This window comes from Schistocerca nitens, chromosome 7 (assembly GCF_023898315.1).
Source record: "Schistocerca nitens isolate TAMUIC-IGC-003100 chromosome 7, iqSchNite1.1, whole genome shotgun sequence".
Classification (NCBI taxonomy): domain Eukaryota; kingdom Metazoa; phylum Arthropoda; class Insecta; order Orthoptera; family Acrididae; genus Schistocerca; species Schistocerca nitens.
The window spans coordinates 462,511,962-462,533,678 of NC_064620.1; the positions used below are offsets into that span (position 1 = coordinate 462,511,962).

General features: G+C 42.9%; 1 protein-coding gene across 2 annotated transcripts in view; it reads left to right on the top strand.

Moving 5' to 3' along the window:
* Positions 1 to 21,717, top strand: part of LOC126195000 (oxidative stress-induced growth inhibitor 1-like) — a 117,678-nt gene that overhangs the window by 77,096 nt on the left and 18,865 nt on the right. The window contains exon 1 of one of the 2 annotated variants that reach the window (XM_049933420.1): positions 20,142 to 20,312. The exons of the other annotated variant lie outside the window; for it this stretch is intronic. The gene's annotated coding sequence lies outside the window, so the exon portion shown is untranslated. Of the gene's footprint in view, positions 1 to 20,141; positions 20,313 to 21,717 lie in introns of those variants that run through there. 2 annotated transcript variants of the gene reach the window in all.

Genomic DNA, 21,717 nt, shown 5'->3' on the forward strand with positions numbered 1-21,717 from the left:
ATCTTAGTGTTGGAGACCATCGCCCCTCCCTCCCAAATCGCTCATTGAGGATTCAGCTCTTTTACTTCAGTGATGTTTCAAAACTATACAAACTTTATAATGTGCAAACTCGTGAGTTGACCACTGCGTTGACAGGACGTTAAACTCCAGCTGCCGTATTAAGAGCTGTCATGAATATTAAAGACTCGTTCATCGGTTACTTAGAGATGCAGACAGCGAAGCTGTAACAGACATACAGAAATGCTGCTGAAGAAGCGTCTGGAAACAGGGACGCCACGCAGCTGACTGCGTTGCGCGCCTCGTCTTTTGTTCACGATAATCGTGGAGTCAGCGGGTTGTGGCATCAGCGGTTTCTCAATGGAACGTTCCCCACACAACAAACACGCACGGGCACACACACAAGACGCCCGGTATCTGATCAGACATTGTTTGTTTGTATCTGAAATGCCCCTTGACAATCACACTGACCCGAATTCCATTGAGAGAGCTGTAGCCACTGCCAAGGACTTTGGTCGCTGGACGCTACGACTGGTTACAGAAAACATAGTAAGAAATCTGACGCAAGGACGCTACCGCGTAAAATTGATGCTCCACCCACATTTCACGGAAATTAATTTGTTACTCTATTACACCAACATAAACGAATCGTATGTACATATATACACACACTCCGCAAGCCACCGTACGATGCGTGTCGGAGAGTGCCCTTTGCCACAACTAGCAGTTTCCTTTCGTGTTCCACTCTCAGATATAGGGAAAAACGACTATCTATATGCCTCCGTATGAGCCCTGATTTCTCGTATCTTGGTGGACCCCACGCGAAACGTATGTTGACTGCAGTAGGATCGTTCTGCAGTCAGCTTCAAATGCTAGTGCTCTAAACTTTCTCAGTTTTGGTCTTCGAAATGAATGTCTTCTTCCCTCCAGGGATTCCCATTTGAGCTCCCGAAGCATATCCGTAACACTTGCAAGCTGATCGAACCTAATGGTAACAAATCTAGCGGCTCCCCTCTGAATTGCTGCGATGTCTCGTTTCAATCTGACCTGGTGCGGATCCCAAACTCTCTAGGAGTACTCAAGAACTTTCGCACTAGCGTCCTATATGCGGTCTCCTTTACAGATGAACTTCCCTAAAATTATCCCAATAAACCGAAGTCAAGCAATCGCCTTTCCTACTACAACCCTGACATGCTCGTTGCGAAGCTATATGAAATGCAACGTTACGTGCAGATATTTAAACGACGTGGTTGTGTCAACCAGGACACTACTAATGCTTTGTCCGAACATTACCAGTTTGTTTTTCCCACTCACCCACATTAACTTCAATTTTTCTACATTGAGAGACAGCAGCCATTGGTCACAACAATTAGAAATTTTGTCTAGGTCATTTTGTATCAGCGTACAATCACTTACCTTACATAGCTTCCTGTACACCACAGCATCGTCAGCGAACAACCGCAGATTGCTGCCCACCCTGTCTTCCAGATTATTTACGTGTTTAGAAAATAGCAACGGCCCTACCACACTTCCCTGTGACACTCCTGATGGTTTGAAAAAAAGACTCTCCAAACCAACTTTAAGCGGCATCCGAGTAATTTATTATTCGACAAATATGCAGGATTAGTGCATCAGGATTTTTTATACTGGCGATAATCACATCAAAAGTTGGGTCATATATATTGCGTATTAAATGTCGGCGATATCTATGTAAGAGGTAAAACTTGAAACAGTTATCAGGGAAATACGTGGGTTTCGTTGAAAGCACAAGGTAGAGCCAAAAGCCCGGTAACAGACCAAGAATACTAAATACAGAGGTTCGGTGCAGGATATAGTACGTTAATACAGCTCCCGTAAGCAGATGCCCTGAAGCCAACATGAGCTGTTCGTGCTACTGTTTTTTTAACGATCTCCCACGTATTTATGAGATTATTTTTTTCCAGTTACCGTCCTGACTAAAGTAGCGCAAACAGTTGTTGGGAAGTATACATGTTGCCAACTTTGGATGTGTTTAGAGCTGGTCGCGGTTTCTGATATGAGCTAGCCCCGAACACTGGTCGAAAAATAATTTGTGTATGGTTTAAAAGTGTTTTTAATTTTAAAAGGAAAAGTAATTTATCAGATGTATGGAGGCTGTGGAGCACCATGTATCCGAAACACACGATCACCTTCTCTCGTGGATAATATTTTTACTACTAAACGAACGTAGTGAAGCTTTCCATCTTAGAGTAAATTTAAAAAAATAAGCTGCAGATATGGATAGTTCCCATCAAGACACTGTGTGATATATGTGAGACGTGTACTTTATTAATGATGTCTTCTGTCTCCTCATCTGTTCATTCGCGAACTACCCTCAGACATCCAACTTCTCCAGCTCTGTAATTCCCGCTTGCAACTAATGCGACGCATCATCGTACTCGAGACTACTCTGTGTAAACCCAAAACACCCGTAGGTGGCCGCTTCCTATGTTTCTCTGTCTGCCTTAGAATGAACCTTTCTTCAGGAAACACGGAAGCGTACCGAACATTCCACTAAACGATTTCAAGCTCAAAAGTTTCGCTTGCTGCCCAGCTAAAGAGGTAACACAAAAAGTTTGATCAATAGGATCTAGACATAAGTTAATTATCTCTTCAATATGTTTAACCGCGAAAGTAAATTCTTAATTCTTTGTTAACCCATGGTACTCAAGACACTTCGTCATAGACTCAGTTTTATATTGTTTTTCTCCAAGCAACTGAAGCTACACCTATCAAGTTATCAGATAAGAGACACTCTCGTCTATATTTTCGCTGCGTAACACTTTGCGTCGCCCGTAAGCTAGAAGCCTACCTCTAATAGACGTGAAGTGTTAAATGTAGGCCGGCCGAAGTGGCCGTGCGGTTAAAGGCGCTGCAGTCTGGAACCGCAAGACCGCTACGGTCGCAGGTTCGAATCCTGCCTCGGGCATGGATGTTTGTGATGTCCTTAGGCTAGTTAGGTTTAACTAGTTCTAAGTTCTAGGGGACTAATGACCTCAGCAGTTGAGTCCCATAGTGCTCAGAGCCATTTGAACCATTTTTTGTTAAATGTATCCGCTGCTAAACGCACTGTTTCTACATTCACATCCATATTCCGCAGTGGCAAAGGATGCGTTCTGTTCCAGTGTCATCTCTCCCTTTTCCTGTTCCAGTCGCGTATCGTTCGCTGGAAGAACGATTGTGGTAAGCTTCCGTATGGTTCGAATCTCTCTAATTTTATTTTCATGGTCTTGGTGCGAGAGATACGTAGGAGGAAGCAATATACTGAATGAACCTGTAACGAAACGCGCTGCACTTCTTTGGATCTGCCCTATTTCCTCTGTCAATTCTGTCTCGTACGTATCCTAGACTAACGAGCAATTCCAAGCATTAGTCGAACGAGTTTTTTGTAAGCTACGCCATTTGGTGGACTAAATCTCCTGAGAATTCTTGCAATGAATCTGTCTGGCATCTGCATTACCCGCGATTAATTTTAAGCAGTCGTTCTACTTCAAATCGTTGCTTAGTGAATGTCTTTAGTGGATGGGACGGACCCTGATCGCTTTCTAGGTCAGGCACTCACTTTTCCTTGTACTGAAACTTGACACTGGACGCTACAATCTTATCTTAAAGATGGAGATAGTCATATCACAAACGGACTGATTTTTTTCAATTTGCGATCGATTGCTTTGAAACATTCAAGTAAGCCTTTCACCTCTTCAGAGAAACAAAGTAAATACTTTTATAATTGATGAAATTATCTCATTTTACATCAGCTAAACAGGTCAGTTCCGCGGAGGAAAACAAGATACTGTGTAGAAAAATTTCCGCTACCAGCCACAATAAGAGATTACTTATTCGTCACACGACCGGTTTCGGGCTTGTGCCCATCCTCATGTAGGTGTTTATATTGCTGGAGATCAGTAAAGATGAGACATCGTTATTATAATTACGCTGTGGTGACAGTGTCTCCAATTAGTTGCACATTTATCATTTTCGACTCCATGTTTGTTTTATAAAATTTATCGGAGTTCAACAGCACCCACTATGGATAAAATTCAAATAAGATATGTGTGCTGCGGACTAGCTTTCTTCACTGTAACAACAAATGACATCGGAATACATAAATGATCAGTGTCACGAACTGACAGATACTGTGTTCCGAAAGATCGATGTTCTGATTATCCAAAGATCACCATTCACCCAATACATCCTGAGCAGCATGCAAACTTTATCAAGGAAATGTTACGGTATACGCTTTCACAAGTGTTTGATTCATATGACACAAGTAACATAAATGGCAGAAAATTTCTTGAATTCACGCAATAAAGATGACTAATTTCTCAAAATAAATGAAATTAATTGATGTTAGACGTAGAATTGCCTGTTGTCAGACAGAAATGTCACTTCGTAATTTTTGGGCATCGTGTATAATCTGTTTAAGTAACTAACGATAACTTACGGTTTTTCAGAAGGTGGGGGGAAAACTTACGATCAATTTCAGGAAACCCTATATTGAAAATTACGTAGAACATCAATCAGTTGAATTAGGAGTGCTATAAGCCAGGGTTTGTGTTCTTATTTTAGCTTGAAAAGCAAACCAAAGTTAGAGGAAAATAATAAGTTATCATATTAGGTCTTAAGCTTCCGGTAGCGACTAGTATCTTACTATTAAAAAGCTGGGTTAGTCTGTCACATCTGCAGGCGACACAGCTTGTTAATAATAAGATATAGTCACTGTCGATGCATGAAGACCTCTATGACCGTCGTCAATTCTACCAGTAAGTGGTGATCAGCTGTGCAGTCGGCACTACGTTGTATTAATCTGTTCACAGCGTTGACGCCGATTGCAATTACACAATGGCTGAATACTGTACTTACAGATTGACGATGTAAATTACATTGCGATATAGGTCACTCTGTACAAATGCAAACCACCAGTGTGGTATTACATACTTCTATTTTCAGTGTCTAGTTCACGATTTTATCATCTGACGATTATAATTCAATATTTTGCCTAACATGAAGCTGTGAATACTTTTATGTAAATAGGTGACATTTTATTATCTATATGTTGTCGTTAACATTTACGTAAGTTAAGATTCGCAACAGTGTACGTGTGTATGTTGCTTATGCACTTTTCTAATTGGCATGTAGGAACCTGACGATGGTCAGTCGAGTATGATTTGCTTTTACGACGTAAAATAACACACAAGCTGGTTTATAGCACTCCTCATTGAGATGGTTGAAGTTTTATGTGATTTTCAGTACAGGATTTCCTGAAACTGATCGCAAGTTCTCCCCCAATTTTACGGTTTTGTGATTATTTGAACTCGGTATTGACTTTCTGAAACCTTTGGTCGCATTTTGATGAGTCACAGGTTACAACAGTTATAGTATAACGTTTGTCTCTTTTGTTCTGGTGAACAATGTGGTCACAACTTTTCATTTCCCTCCAGCATTTCATACCCGTGTCATCTGCCTAGCTGTTTCTCAACTGCAACATCCCGCTTAGAAAATAACCTAAACCTCTCATCAGTTTAACAAGGCAAGGTTCACTCACTAGTAGTGATGCTAAAGACAGATTTACAGTAGTAAAAATCTAAAGCACTATTCAGAACAGTTAACTATGTTGCCCTCTTTTGCTTGACAACTTCTCGCAACCAATATTACCTTTGTGTAGGCCGAAAGTCACCTTGACAGTTCGCTGTGTTGCATATTGCTGAAATGAAAAATAAGTAGTAATTCCATTGCATCGACGACAGACGCTTTTGGCTACTCGAAATAACAAGAATCGATAACAGCTGCATGTATCGATACCAGCTGAACTCGGCAGATAAGATCGCTAAGGTTTGGGGTTCTATGCTATGTAGGCCCAACTATTTGTTTTAGCTCTGAATGTTACTTTCACCTTTGAAAATGCTTAAACTAAAAATTCCAGGTTGCACTGTCTGTTCTTTTCATGTTACCCTGTATTTCACCTTATGCCTGGCCAGGTGAGCCGATTCTCATAATGGAGGGAGGCGAGCTCAGATCACCTCCAACAGCATCACTCGTAGTAAATCTATAGAGTTCAAACCGATCTAAAAATTTTGGCTTTAGGATCACTAGCAGTCGTTTAAATATCTGTGCCCAAGGGGTCCACATCGACTTATCCTTCGCAATTTCCTAGTTATCCACTTGCTATAGATTGAGAAGGTGTATACAGTATTTGAAATTACTCGATTGAATTTCCATTATCTCTATCAAACAATATTGCTCTCACTACATTGTAAGAAGTCTAGAAAGCTGGTTGTGGCGAAGACATTTGGATGTCTCCTGATTACAAAGGAACTAGTGAACTGAAATGTTCCTCCCTCCTAGAGACTTCCACTGATTTACGTTCGTCGCGTTGCGTTTTGTCTGAAAAGAGCAAAGAGCTCTGAAGCTGCGGTCCCTGACTAGATCGGCAGTAAATGCAGGTTCGCACGTTGTAACAGGAGGTGCACCTATTCCCACTGGTGAGCCTGCCACTGCGATGCCCATCCGTGGCGTTTCGCCTCAGCGTGGCATCCTCATTACAATAATCGGCACGGCGTGTGTGCCGGCGCGTGCTCCACCTACGCCCCTGTCGGCTTGCCAGCTCCAGCCCCGGCCTACTTCCTGACATACTTCAAGGGGAACTACCCGCCAACTTGTCTCGCGCGTGCGCTCGCCAGATGTTGAGTACTGGGGCGTGCGGGCAGTCAGTCTGACAAGAAATCGCGTAAGCTTCATTTTATGTCTGACAACGTTAAGATTTTTAACATTTACTCACAAAAAATGGGTTTGATTTATCCCATAGAAATTGGTTCAGAACACCAGAAAGGTGACAAATGGTTGTGCGTTCTTTACTCCAGCAACATAAATGTGTGTGTGTCATGCAGGACGAAGGTGACCTTAATTACAAGTAGTTCTCCATTGAGGCTGGCTGGGTCGCAACGGTAAAAGACAAAAATCAGGCAAGGAATGACTTCATCGGTCGTATGACGCGTTTCGGAATTTATACATCCTTGGATATCCAGGAGCGATTACTGAAAGTAGATAAGGCGTTTGAAGTTGTGTGTGAAACTCTATATCTATGAGAAGTAATTGCTCCTAGATATCTGATGGATAAATTCCGAAACGCGTCATATGACCGATGATGTCATTTCTTTCCTGATTGTCTTTTACCATCGAGAATCAAATAGGCTGAATGCAGAACTACTTATTGCTTTAATTTCCAATTTGACATCGGATAACAAATGACGAAATATTTTTTTCGTATGATATAATTACAAATTAACAATTTTCGGTTTTTTGTTTTACTTTTACTGTGTAACCTTTGTTCTTGACAAAGTCTATGACTTTAGACCAAAGGGAGGTACCCTATAGGTTTTGATGAGTGAGTTAGCTAGTATAAACGTATGTAACATAAACGGTCGTACCTTTTGATTACATTGACTCGCTAGCTAATGTTTATTATACCATCAAGGGACCCTAGCCCATAGTATGTGACATAAATTTCAACGTGATGCATCTAGCCGTTCCTAAGAAAAAGGTGTCTTAACGCGGACGAACGGTCACTCAGATAAGAAATGCCGAAAAAAAAATTTCGGGCGGGATAATAAAAATTTACGGTTTCCGAATTTTTTCCTTTACTTGTACTGTAAAACCTTATTTCTTGCCAATCTTACCACAGGGAAGTACCTTTGTATTACACTGACTTAGAAATTTCGATGTTTTTCACCGCCAAGGAACCATAGACCTCAGTATGTGACATAAATTTCAATCTGTTATGTCGACCTGTTCCTGAGAAAAAGGTTTTTTTTAACAGTCTGACAGACTGACCGTCAACAAAGTGATACTACAAATGTTCAGTTTTTAACGATGGAGATAGGGAACCCTAATGAAGCACTCAGTAGTCTCCTAAGTCGCATATTAGGGCCTAAATGTTCCACATAAGTCAGAAGTCGTCCGACAATAAGTAAAATCAGCGGAATCAGTGTGTGTGGGGGGGGGGGGGGTCATAAAATGGAGAAGTATTTTATAAAGTTTATGATGTTGGGAAGGAGTGAATACCCCCAAAACACTTGACGTATGAAATGAACGAAATTTAACATGCTACGCAAAAACTTTGGTAAGAGGAAGCTGTTGGCAGGCTGGCGTCAAACGACTGTACACACTTGACCAAAACAGAAATCCGGCGGCTTGAGGTTTGAAACGTTCAAGGGCAATCAAACTTTTGATTCACTTTTTTTACGGTTGATGGAACTCGGATACATTAAATTTAACGGAACGAAGGAAGCGTAGGACAACAGAAAGTAAAGCATTCCTTCAACTGAAACAGGAGTGTTGTGATATTTATCGATTGCCTGGAAATGGGAAACTGCCACATATTCATTACGCAACTTACTGGATAACTTCCCAGATAACTGACGAAAAAAAAAACAGGTCTGTATTTCGCGAATTCCTTGCACCAGCTTACAGGCTTGTCACAACCATTGCCGTATTTTATACTCGTATAACCCCCCCCCCTCCCTCCCCTATTCTTTCGGTTACTTTCTCTCAATAGCCTTTAAGAAATCTCTCGATAGGGCAAAATTCACATTGAATGGTGAGATGACTTTAAAACAACTATTCCGCACCGGGCGTTAATAACGAAGAATATGTTCAAACGACGAATTGGATTTTAGGAAAAACTTTCGTTGGTCAAATTTTACCCTAGTTCCATGTATAAGCCCATTTTTTTCCTTACTGTAGGCTTTCTTGTTCATGTATGCAGAAAATTCCGGCTGACGAACACTGAGCAAGACAATTTCGTGTTGAATAAACCCGGTTAAGTGCCGCGAAAATACGTTCACGCTGTGTTTAGGAACAAAACCCATGACGATGATTAATCGAGAGTCCACCGGTCATTGTCGAAATTCATCCTCGAGTCAAAATGGAAGGGGTTTGGTTTGCATACAACAGCACGTTGCTAGGAATGCTGCTGCTGGGGTGTCATTTTCGTACATACATCTATCGTTCGTCTCACGCACCTCTCCTGCTCGCTTTGGGAACCTGTAGTTTAATGTAAAATCAGAACTCAATTGTAACTCACCCTTTTACAAAGCCAGTGTAAGTCATGAAAATCACGACAATCGCAGTAAAATTGTTTAAAGTCCAATCTCGGACCGGAGCCTGTGGTGTTTGTATGACAATCTCTAACTACGGAGCTACAGTACCACTATTCGGTATTACTGTAATACTGTTATTAGAGCCACCATAATTATAAGTAATCACCAAACGCAAGTTTGGAAGGAGGTACAATGCTTGCAGTGTCTGAATATTTATTTCATCACCCGGAACTTCGTGGGCCTTGCAGCGGGTAGGTTGCGGAATTTTCCCCCTCATAAGAGAAAGTGCCACCTATCGATCGTACAACTTAAGTGTCCATCTTTGAAGGAAGCCATCCACTTTCGCGTCTGCGTGAGTCACGGTCGGAAAGAACAGAACAGATTACGAGGACAGGCCCTTAACATTGTGAATCTGATCAATAGCATTTAAGCATCCAAGTCTAGTGAATCAAAGTTTGTCGTGGATAGCGGGTATGTTGGAGATAGGCACTCGAACGAGGAATTCTGGTTTTCGATACTGTTCTACCACTGAAATACCTAAGCACATCTTGTTACAACTGTGTTTCAGTTACTGATTTGTTTTTTTTTGTCCTCTGCCACACATGTAAATTACAACTGAAAACAGTGGAGTGCGTGACTGTCGATGGACTGATGGCATAGTACTCGAAATGATTGTAAAGCTTCAGAGAAAACTGGCAATCATTCACACGGTAAAGTTATTTGGGGAGTAACGAAAAGTAAGAAATCAATTTTGTGGAAATTATAAAAAGATAATTTATTGTAAGAACATAAATAGAAGTTATGAACAAACATGGAAGATGAATTTAACGGAAAAACTAGCCTTGGAGCGTAGTTATATAAACATCGCAGCCTTCGCGCGGAAAGTGAAATAGCTGTTGCGTCTTCCTCTCTGGTTACATCATCTTTTTGAAGAATGTAAAATTAAGGAAATTCAGAGTACTTGGCTTGAGATGTCACTAATGAGCAAACTTCACCTTCCCTACGAAGCGACTAGCGCAAATAAGGAAGCATCACCGTGTAAAATATAAATATCCACGTTTCGAATTGCACCAAATGCAAACTAACGAAAGTCATTAAATTACCAACATCAGTTGTAGACAATCTCTTGGCGTTGCAACTACCCATCCATATTTTCTATTGTCCTCTTCATTTCTTCATTTATTTAACTTCATCTTCGTTAAATCTGCTAATTTTTATTGGCTTCACCATCGTTTTCTTTTTCGATGTTTTGCCTTCCCACGTATTTGTTAAAAACCCATGTATGAAATATCTACACAGTTTAGTTTTTTAATAGTTAAGAGATTCCGTTCTTTTTGGTTTCTTTCAAAACACCATTGGATTTTATTTTTTCCAGTAATCCTTTTCCAAAGTCCTATTTTCATCGCTTCTAAGCACTTTCTGCGCAAACACAAGCGCACGCGCACACACGTCATTTTCCAAACCTGAATTGTTTTATTTTCTCTTTCGAGTGTACACTTCCAGACTCTTCTTACACAAACAACGGTGATGATACTTTCACTGATCTGACGCCATTCAACCGCTGTTTCACCATGGCGATGATTCAAATGTCCACTTACAGCATTGCTCCAACAGGCTTCCTCAATGTGGACAGGCTCTCTCATAATACAGACGACTGTTTTTGATCTGGCGTCGTGTCGTATCACCTTTTCCCCTAATAAGGGGTAATCTCCTATAACTATAGGACAGGTCGCTTGTCAGTCTGTTCCAGCAGCTTCAGTCGTACATGAACCTTATTATCCTTCAAAACTGTCACTTATTGTAAACCGTGTTACCAGATGTCTCATTGGGCAGTGTGTTAAATACTCTACTGGCTATTAAAACTGCAACTTCAGTAAGGATAGCAAATAACGAAATTTATTTGTGGTGTGCGTACAGTACAGTGGGATTAAATTTATAGTAACGTGGGAATGTACAGCGTGCAAAATACAGTACACAGATCTGCCACCTCTGGCAGCAACAACCCTGCTGACTATAAAGTTGAACTGAGGGTAGGTAAGTCAATCCATGCTAGTTCAGCTATAGGTCGGAGTTCATAAATTGTAGTTGCTGGCACGCGGTGGTGTGCCAGTTTCTTGGCAACACATGGCCAGATGTTTTCAGTGGTGAGCGATGTAGAGAACGTGCTGGCCAGTTTAGGTAGGTCAGGATAGCACAGGCAAAATGTGACCTTGCGTTATCTTGTTCAAAGCGAACGACATGAAGACCTCGAAGATAAGCCACAGCCGCCGACCTTATTACCGGGTGGTTATAATTAAACGGACGCTGTCCCGAGTACTGCAATGCAGGTTGCATACATGGCAGGATGCTGAAACATTGGAGGTATGTTCATTCATCGGTGCACTAGCGGAGTACACTGAAAAAAAAGGTACTTCCACTTTATGCCACTAGGTGAAATAGGGCGCTGTAAGCAGTCAGAATGTGGAATGTTTCCTGTTTTGACGTCACTATGCTGTGTGTCGTTTGGCGACGCGTGTTGATTTCTTGTGTGAAGTGGCTGTTGGTGTAAAGGATTAAGAAGGTCGAAGTTTTCCGTACGAAACGCAGTGGCTGTTACGAAAGAAAGCGCACTGTTGGAAAAGTTTTTATCAGAACGGCAGCAGTTGTAGCGCCGCATTGCGGGAGTATCGCATATGAAACAGTTGCGAAGAGGCCTCATGGCAGTAAATGGGCCAAAGAATATGATCAGTAAACGCAAAGAAATAGATGAATTGGGTAGTGCAGCAGGGAGAGAGAAGCTGCCCATTGCGATGGCATTTGAAGTGGCTGTAGCGATAGCTGACTGTGCTGCATAAGCCTCAGATTCTGCAGTCAATGTTTGAGCTGCGTCATGGGAATTCTCTCTCCGCAGGTCAACAGTTCAAAACAATTTTGTGGCGCATTTTATACTGGTCTCCCTTCAACATTCGGAATGTCCACCAAATGAAGCCCCAAGATAAGTTACAACACCGTGACTTCGCCCTCCGTTTTTTGTCACGCATGGGAACGGATGACATATGACTAGGAAATATTCTTTGGGTGGACGAGTCAAGTTTTATTCTGCACAGTGCCGTGATTGCACATATGGCTCTGAGCACTATGGGACTTAACATCTATGGTCATCAGTCCCCTAGAACTTAGAACTACTTAAACCTAACTAATCTAAGGACATCACACAACACCCAGTCATCACGAGGCAGAGAAAATCCCTGACCCCGCCGGGAATCGAACCCGGGGATTGCACATAACTTCGCATATTGTGATTCTACTCCGCCACATGTTGTGCCAGGACCATCCACTGCAATCATATTTTATTACTTCGTGGTGTGGTTTCACTATCACCATCGTTACCGGTCAGTTTTTCTTCGAGCAGATGTAATCTCACGCACCTTTTCGTGTACAATGCACACTATAAGAACCTCATTGTGCAACACTGTGAACACAGCACTATTTTCATGTAAGATGGGGCGTCACCACATGTCGCTTGCCAGATGGATTTCCTTCGAAAAATTTTCGGTAACGACCGCATCATCTCAAGATGCATCGCCTTCCAGATTCCATATGACTTACGGTTGTGGTGATATCTGAAAGACCATGTCTATCAGAGATGTATCCGGACTCTTCCTGATCTGAAGGACAGCATATGACGACGTAAGTCTGATTGCAGCAGATATGCTGCGAGCAACTGTCGACCATGCCGTGTTAGAGATGCAGTATGTTGCTGAGTCAGGGACCATATTGAACACATGGTGTAACTTGTGACCATATCCTAATAAACCTGCCAAAATCACCATTATCATGTTTTTGATCGTTCCCTCTTTTCCTGCACCCACACCACATTCTGACTGCTTACAATGCAATATTTTCACCTGGTGGTAGAAAGTGGAACTATTCTTTTTCAGCATATTCTGCGATCGCACCCACTAAAAAAACGTTACATATGATGATTCAGTGTCTTCAGCCTACACTGCAGCACTTGCAACGCTGTCAGTTTAATTACAACCACACGGTATGTCAGAAATGTAATGCCTGCGTCCAAGTTACCACCTATCTGCATCAGAGCTGATCGTGTCTTATTTCTAATGGCACCTCTTTCGATCACAACAGGTGCTAGGCCTGTTCGACGATGACGGATGTAATATGGCGACGTTAGTTTTCCTCGGAGCCTCCAAACACGGCTACGATCATCGCGAGGCCTTACACTAAGTCAGGACTCGTCAGCAAAGACGTCGTGGTGCCATTCGTGTGTCCAGTCCTGCCATATTAAGGGGAGCTGCAGCAGCGGTCGCTCTGATGACAAACCGTGGATCACGAGATGTCGTCGCACCATCAACGTGGGTATTCGCACTGCTGCCTCGTCGTGTGTGACACTGGCTGCATGATCCTGCAGGACTGAGCCATCAATGTGCGTCCTCTTTGGCGTGTAAGTTGCTCCTCCTTTCCTTAAAGCCAACTAGCGTATTTTAGCTGTCGGAATTTTAACAAGCAATCTGACTTCATGGGAACGACAGCTTGGACGGCGAACTTAACTAACAAGGTACACGCGCCTGTTCGAGAAAGTTCTTAACCATCTGCCTGCTGACACAAGCCGTATCTGCAGTTCGCATGATTTTAATCAAAACTCCCACCAAAATACTATCAGTTAATATGACCAGATCAAATGCATTTCACACTGATTTGACTGCACCCGGTTTATTGTACTTTATTCGTAAACAACATTATGCCTATGAGCCTAATCACACTAGATCTGCACTCACATTCACTCACTTAACGCTTTTTTTCAATCGAGTTTTCCATTGCTGGTAAGTTCCTCGCGGTCGGACATAATTCAAAAATAATCTCCCAAATATTTAAATAATTTCCGTACCGCTTTTACGCACGATAGTGCGGATCGCCAGAACACACGGGACTTGGCCTGCAGAGTTAATGCTCGACTGACCTAACACTGCATCAAACTGACTGGCAGACGCCAGGCAGCATCCTTTTAGTACAATGGGGCTTCCCCATCAGCGACGTGGGATAGATTCTGTCTGTCCGGGACAGGTTCGATATCTTCGTCCTTACATGCGATAGTGACATGCGAGAGTGGGGTAGGGTCGGAAACACGAAATCCCAACCGAGGTAAGTAGCAATATCGCGGAATGTTACACCTCCGTCCATGATCCTGTCGCTCTCTTATTTTGCCGCGTACTAGTACAATTTTCTCTCTTACACGAAGCATAACGCGATCATCTCAGTCAACATGCAAATGTCATTTCTGAATGAGCAACTAGATGCGTAAATATTCCGTATACACAGAATGTAGATGTCATTTCTACTACACTGAGGTAACAACTCGTGGAATACCTCCTGAAATTGTCAGGCCTCCTGTTGCCCAGCGTGATCAAGTAACTGTGTGTGGCATGGACTCAACAGGTCGTTGGAAGTCCCCTGCAGAAATATGCAGCTGACCTCTCGATTGTGTCCTAGAAGTGTTCGACAGGCGGCCAAGCCATTCGCTCGAATTGTCCAGAATGTTCTTCAAACCAATCGCGAACAATTGTGGCCTGTTGGCATGGCGCATTGTCATGCGTAAAAATTCCATCGTTGTTTGGGAACTTAAAGTCCATGAATGGCAGAAAATGGTCTCCAAGTAATCGAAAATAACTATTTCCAGCCAATAGTCGGTGTTGGACCAAAGGACCAAGTCCATTCAATGTAAATACAGCCCATGCCATTATGGAGACATCACCAGCTCGCACAGTGCCTTGTTGATATCTTGGGCCCATGGCTTTGCAGGGTCCGCGCCACACTCGAATCCTACCATCTGCTCTTACCTACTGAAACCTGGACTCACCTGACAAGGCCATGGTTTTCCAGTCGTCGAGGGTCCAACCAGTATGCTCACGAGCCCAAGAGAAGTGCTGCAGGCGATATAGTGCTGTTAGCAAAGGCAATCGCGTCGTCTATTGCTGCCGGAGTCCATTAAGGATCGTACGTCCCAAACTCATTTCTGTGGTTATTTCACGCAGTGTTGTTTGTCTGTTAGCACTGCGAACTGTAAGCAAACGCCGCTGCTCTCGGTCGTTGAGTGGAGGCTGTTGGGGTTGTACTGAAATGCTATTCATTTGCATATGAGAGCATATCGTACACTTCCTGCTAATTTGACGTTCGTTGAATGTCGCCTTCACGGTATTACAGATATAATGGTCAGCAGCATGTAAAAGAACGTCCACTTCTGGAAAGTTGGAGGAGAAGAATCTTATCCTTCTCTGAGGCACTCATGTCGAGTTGGTCTAGAGTCAGAATTCGTCAGCGGGTCGCAGGCAGATATCTGCTGCTATGCACGGCATGTGCCTCTCGTGGGTACACGAGAAGGCCGGCAGACTGCAGCACGGTCGCGCGAGCCTGGCTGTCGGCCAGTGCGTGTATGCCCCTGCTACTACTGCGCCCTTGACCTGCACGCACTACGCACACGCATCCACGGCTGCCATTCAGCAGGCCACGCCTAGACCTCTGGTCTTCCGCGGTGCAGCTGTTGTTAACTGCTGCCCCCCCCCCCCCCTCTCTCTCTCTCTCATTCGCTACTATATCACGATATAACTTGGCGCGCCTTGTGAGGATGCTGTAAGCAAAAACATGAAATCGCTACCTGTCACTTGTAAGGAATTTTCCGATACAACAAAGTGTTAGAGACATGTGTTTCCATACAGACTGTTTTTAGAATCGAAATAAAAGTATTTGCATCGAGTTACATTCGAGGAAAATAACTGAAATCGTAAGTAATAGCGTGTCAGTTTCTGCTATGCCACCTGCTGATGGAAGCACTCAACCAACTTTCAGATTTATTAAAGCCCTTTGAATATGTCACAAGAGAAGTGCCTGGACGAAAGTATTGTTACAATATCCAAAACTATGTCAATGATCTTTTGTCAGCAGAACAAGAATATCACAAAAGTCTCACCAGTTGTCAAAGAATACAGGAACATCTTATTGAGAGAGCCGAAGAAAAGATATGGTTTATCCGCATTAAATCTCCATGAAATTATTGCTACTCTGTTGGCTCCAACGCTTTAAAACCTGTATTTTCAAGATCCAGCGGCATGTAGATGAGCCATACAAAAACCCAAAAGTACGATTTATAAGCAATAAACCATGAAAAGATGCTGCTATTTCCATTGTACCACAGGAATACGACTTTTGGAAACATCACAAACAGCCAGCACAAAGCTGCAAAAAGGAAAACACGAAGTCGCGAAATCTCTCTTCATTTTTCAAATCCTGTAATATCATTAAAACGCAACCCATTTCGTAATGGTAAGACGAGAAAGTTATTGCTCAAAAATATATCGTCGTTGCAATATTTGTGCCTAGTAAGTGTGTACGTTCAAAAGCTGATGCAGTTATGAGTCAGAATAGAAATAAGTTACCTCATAAGTATTTACAGCAATTGCTCTTTTTGGAAAGTCTTCCAAAAGGTGACGCTTATGTTTAAGGATTATCACAATCAAGAAATTAAAGTAAAATATCATGTACACTCAGCATTATTTGATTTCCAAATAAAAATTTAAAAAATATTGATATGAGGTATCGATACTTCGTGAGTACTCACACGAGTAATCAGAGGACGACTTTAGTACCACCCGTTTAAGTCGGCATCAACACTTTGGTATCGGAACATCCCTGAACACACAGTATGATACAGGGGGAGCAGGAAGGGGAGGTTTACCAGAACAAGCTCAGTTTCCGTTTCACAGGCCGGCATACTGGAATCGAACATTGCTTTCACAATGCCCACTGCAATGCTTCAGTGCTACGATGCACTCGACTGTTCCATAGTTAACTTTGTAAACGAGCGGAAATATTCCCACGGACTCGAAGTCATCACCCTTCAAATGGTTCAAATGGCTCTGAGCACTATGGGACTCAACTGCTGTGGTCATAAGTCCCCTAGAACTTAGAACTACTTAAACCTAACTAACCTAAGGACATCACACACATCCATGCCCGAGGCAGGATTCGAACCTGCGACCGTAGCGGTCGTGCGGTTCCAGACTGTAGCGCCTTTAACCGCTCGGCCACTCCGACCGGCCCATCACCCTTCGACTGATTCCTTGGCTTCCAGAAAAATATTGTATTTATTGTGTGTAAACGTGCGAAATAACTTTCGGTAGACGAAAACTGGATTTCGTTGTTGTTTGCATGTTAGGCCTTAATCGATTTTTCTATGCAGATCAAATACCGGTTTTCCGAGCATAATTCAGTGGTACGTATTTAGTTCATTTTTCTCTCTCTTCAGTGTTCATTACTATCAGATAGTATTTGCACCATCATTTCCTTCCAGTCCCTTTGTCCCCAGTCATACGTCGTTCGGTATCTTGTTTCATTAGTCGTTCATCATTGTGACTGTCCGCGAACTATCTTCTTAGACTCCCCCTCCAATGCATTTTTGCTTACCACCGTTATACTCCATAACCTTCCAACAATCAAACTGTTCTCAAGCATTATTCAATATTATACAAGAACATAGCTACACATCTAGCGTCTGATTGTGCTTGAACCTAGATATTTTGTATTTTTGTATAAGTCCTGCATCTCAGATATATGTAGTGCTATCCAAGGAATTGTAATTTTCATCGTTTTTTATGTGCAATGGTTAAATATAGTTTCACCTTGTATTGTGATCACGCATTGAACTTGATCAAAGAGTAACCGGCATTCAGAACAACAGAAAATGTTCAGAATCAGTAACTCGGAAAAAATCTGTAAGTCAATGTGCTTCACACATGAACGCAAATTTTTTTTTATTATAGAATATGAATTTTCTGGACATTTGTATGTTACCGAAAAGTGGAGCTGCAAAGTCTCTGCGTTGATGCCTTTCATTATTCAAACCCGTTTATCAGCTGGGACAAACGAAAATAAAATGGATTTGGTGTTTCAAAAGTCCTGTGAACCATCAATGTGTACTAGACACTAAATGTAAGTGCAAACACACAGAACTGCAAACTGCTTTCGCTATTATACTAACTACTGACTGCTATGAAGAGAGACCTGAAGGAGAAAGATGTAAATTTGTAATTTTTCCTATTAAAAAATGTAATGTTTCTGAGGGTTTGTATGATTGTGTCGCTTTACTGTCACGGTTTTCTTCATTAATTTATTCGTTTTCTTGTACTTTGGAATTATTTAGCAGCAGCAGCAGGTTGTTGTTCGATAGCAGGTAGTGAAATTCATGTTACAAATTTCAGTAGCTATACACGAATTGGAAATTTGTGGTAAGTTGTATGGGACCAAGCTGCTGAGGAGGTCATCGGTCCCTAGGCCTACACACTCCTTAGTGTAACTTAAAGCAACTACGGAACACACACACACACACACACACACACACACACACACACACACACACTCGCGCGCGCGCCCGCCCGCCCATGGGAGGACTGGAACCTCCGACGGGTGAGCCGCACGAACCGTGGCAAGGCGCCCCAGACCGCACGGCTACCCCAGGCGACTATACGCGAATATCGTTATCACGCATCAAAAAGTTGGCAACTTTCGTATTCGTATACAAGAATCTTCATTTCAGGTTTTCTGTTACTTGACTTACTTCCACGTGCGTATTTGTACACATCATTTGGCTGTTCGCTTAATATCTCTTTCCGTCCAAAAATCAGCATGCCTCAGTTGACAGTGTTGGTTCTGCAAATCGTATCGGCGTCTTTAGCTAAATCTGTCTAGTGTGTGAAAAAGCTCTAATCGACAATGGACACGAAAAGCAATACGTCTGAGACTAATTCTGTATTTTAAATGACAAGTTTTAGTAACTACTAAGAAATTTTGTCATGGGACGAGTTACGATACAGCCGTGGCCTACCATAGGTAAGTATTTCTTCTACACTGTCCAGTGACATGTGACCATCTGTCAAAAGCCGAGTAACTACTTTTGGTATCGCGAGATGTGCAAGAAGAGTGTCTGTGAGGTTCTGGAAGGTATGTGGATCCATGCTGACTCCAGTGACGTGGTCAGCTGCGCTAGGTTTCTTGGTTTAGGATCCGTGGCACGAACAGCCCTATCGATGTGATCCCATAGATTCCCGTCTGGGTTTAACATAGGGGAGTATGGTGGCCAGGGGAGTACAGTAAGCTCATGCTGGTATTCTTCGAACAACGCACGTACATTGCGAGCTGTGTGACACGTTGCTTTGTACTGCTTGCAGGTACCATTGCGCCGAGGAAAAACTAACTGCATGTGAAAGTGTGTATGCTCTTAAAGGATAGATGCATTCTTGGGTTGATCCATCGTGCCTTCTAAAATGTCGAGTCACCCAGAGAATGCTACGGAGACGTTCTCCGGACCATAACGCTTCCTCCTCGTTTCATTTCGGAATTTCACACCTTAAACGCCAATGGTCATCTGTCCGATGGAGCATAAAACGTGATTGATCTGAAAAAGCCACCTGTCGCCACTTCGCGAACGTGTTGCGGTACTGGCTTGCGATTTCCAGCCTTCGTCGCCATGAACGGCAGTGAGCAGGGGTACACGAACCAGGCGCCTACTACTGAGGCCAGTACGCAGCAACGTCAGCTGAACGATCATTGAGGAGACTGTTAGTAGCCCCTTGGTTCGCCTGGGCCGTCAGCTGCTCAACAATTCCACAACTATTTGCCTGAACTCATCTCCGATCGTTCGTTCACCCCTGTCATAAAGTTGCCGCGCCGCCGGTTTTGGATAGCGCCATTTTACCATGTGCGGTATGCTTTAGCCACGGCGTCAAGTGAAGTTTGCCGCCTCCCCTTCCCCCCCCCCCCCTCTACTCCCGACGCGCTTTATATACCTTCCGGAACAAAGGCCGTGGTCACATTGTGACAGGATCATGTAGATCAATACAGTAGAAGCTGTACTGCAAGTCCCATTCTGAACGTGTGCTGGTTGCCAAGTAGGATAGGCTGAAGGGCAGACAGTGTTCATTAGCTGGTTACTCTGGGTAGAGGAACTGTGCCGCCCGAACGAGGTCGGACAGGAATTGCCCCTCAGCCGACGTGGCCAACCTGGACCTGTGACAAGACCCTGGCCAACTACCTGTGTCCAAGGTTTGGCAGAGCAAGTCGTCTCTGCAAAACGCCGAGTAGCTTCCATCGTCTCTTGGACGAAACTTCCAGCGAAATAAACACGAAATCGGGGCTTCGCGACATTAATAGAAGAAGGTAAGCAGTCGCAATACAGGCGTGTTCCAAGTGTTTCCTTTCTTCCAGAGCTCCAAATGTCCCGAAAATTGCCGTTTGACAGCACAATTAAAATGTTCAAATGTGTGTGAAATCTTATGGGACTTAACTGCTAAGGTCATCAGTCCCTAAGCTTACACACTACTTAACCTAAATTATCCTAAGGACAAACATACACACCCATGTCCGAGGGAGAACTCGAACCTCCGCCGGGACCAGCCGCACAGTCCGTGACTGCAGCGCCTGAGACCGCTCGGCTAATCCCGCGCGGCACAGCACGATTACACAGTTCCTATACTCTAAGAGCCAATTATTGTCTCTCAGCTTTGCAGGCACCTATGGAGGCAATTTACCTGAGGAAGATAATTCATGAGAAATTTCTTTACACTTTGGAGAATACAGTAACCAAGAGTCGAACGGTATGAAAAGGAAGCAGTAATTGAGAAGGGACTGAACGAGGATTATAGCCTGTCTCTGATGTCGTTCAGTCTGATCATTGATCAACCTACGAAAGAAACCAAGGAGAAATTTGGAAAGGGAATCGAAGGAGACGAAATAAAATGTTGGAGGTTTGCAGGTGACATTGTAATTCCGTCAGATGTAAAAGACATGGAAGATCAGTTGAACGGAATGGATTGTGTATTTAAAAGGTTACACGACGAAAAGTAAAACAAGAGTAATGCTGTGTAGCAGAATTAAATTAGGCGCTGCTGAGGGGATTGGATTAGGAATTGAGACAGCAAAACTAGTAATTAAGTATTGCTATTGGATAGTGGAATGTAGTCAAATTAAATCGGGTGATGCTGAGGGGATTAGATTAGGAAATGAGACACTTAAAATAGTAAAGGAGTTTTGCTATTTAGGGAGTAAAATAACTGATGATGGTCGAAGTAGAGAGGATATAAAATGTAAACTGGCAATGGCAAGGAAAGCGTTTCTGAAGAAGAGAAATTTGTTAACATCGAGTATATATTTAAGTGTCAGGAAGTCGTTTCTGAAAGTATTTGTATGGAGTGTAGCCATGTATGGAAGTGAAATATGGACGATAACCAGTTTGGACAAGAAGAGAATAGAAGCTTTCGAAATGTGGTGCTACAGAAGAATGCTGAGGATAAGGTGGGTAGATCACGTAACTAATGAGGAGGTATTGAATAGGATTGGGGAGAAGAGAAGTTTGTGGCACAACTTGACTAGAAGAAGGGATCGGTTGGTAGGACATGTTTTGAGGCATCAAGGGATCACAAATTTAGCATTGGAGGGCAGCGTGGAGGGTAAAAATCGTAGAGGGAGACCAAGAGATGAATACACTAAGCAGATTCAGAAGGATGTAGGTTGCAGTAGGTACTGGGAGATGAAGAAGCTTGCACAGGATAGAGTAGCATGGAGA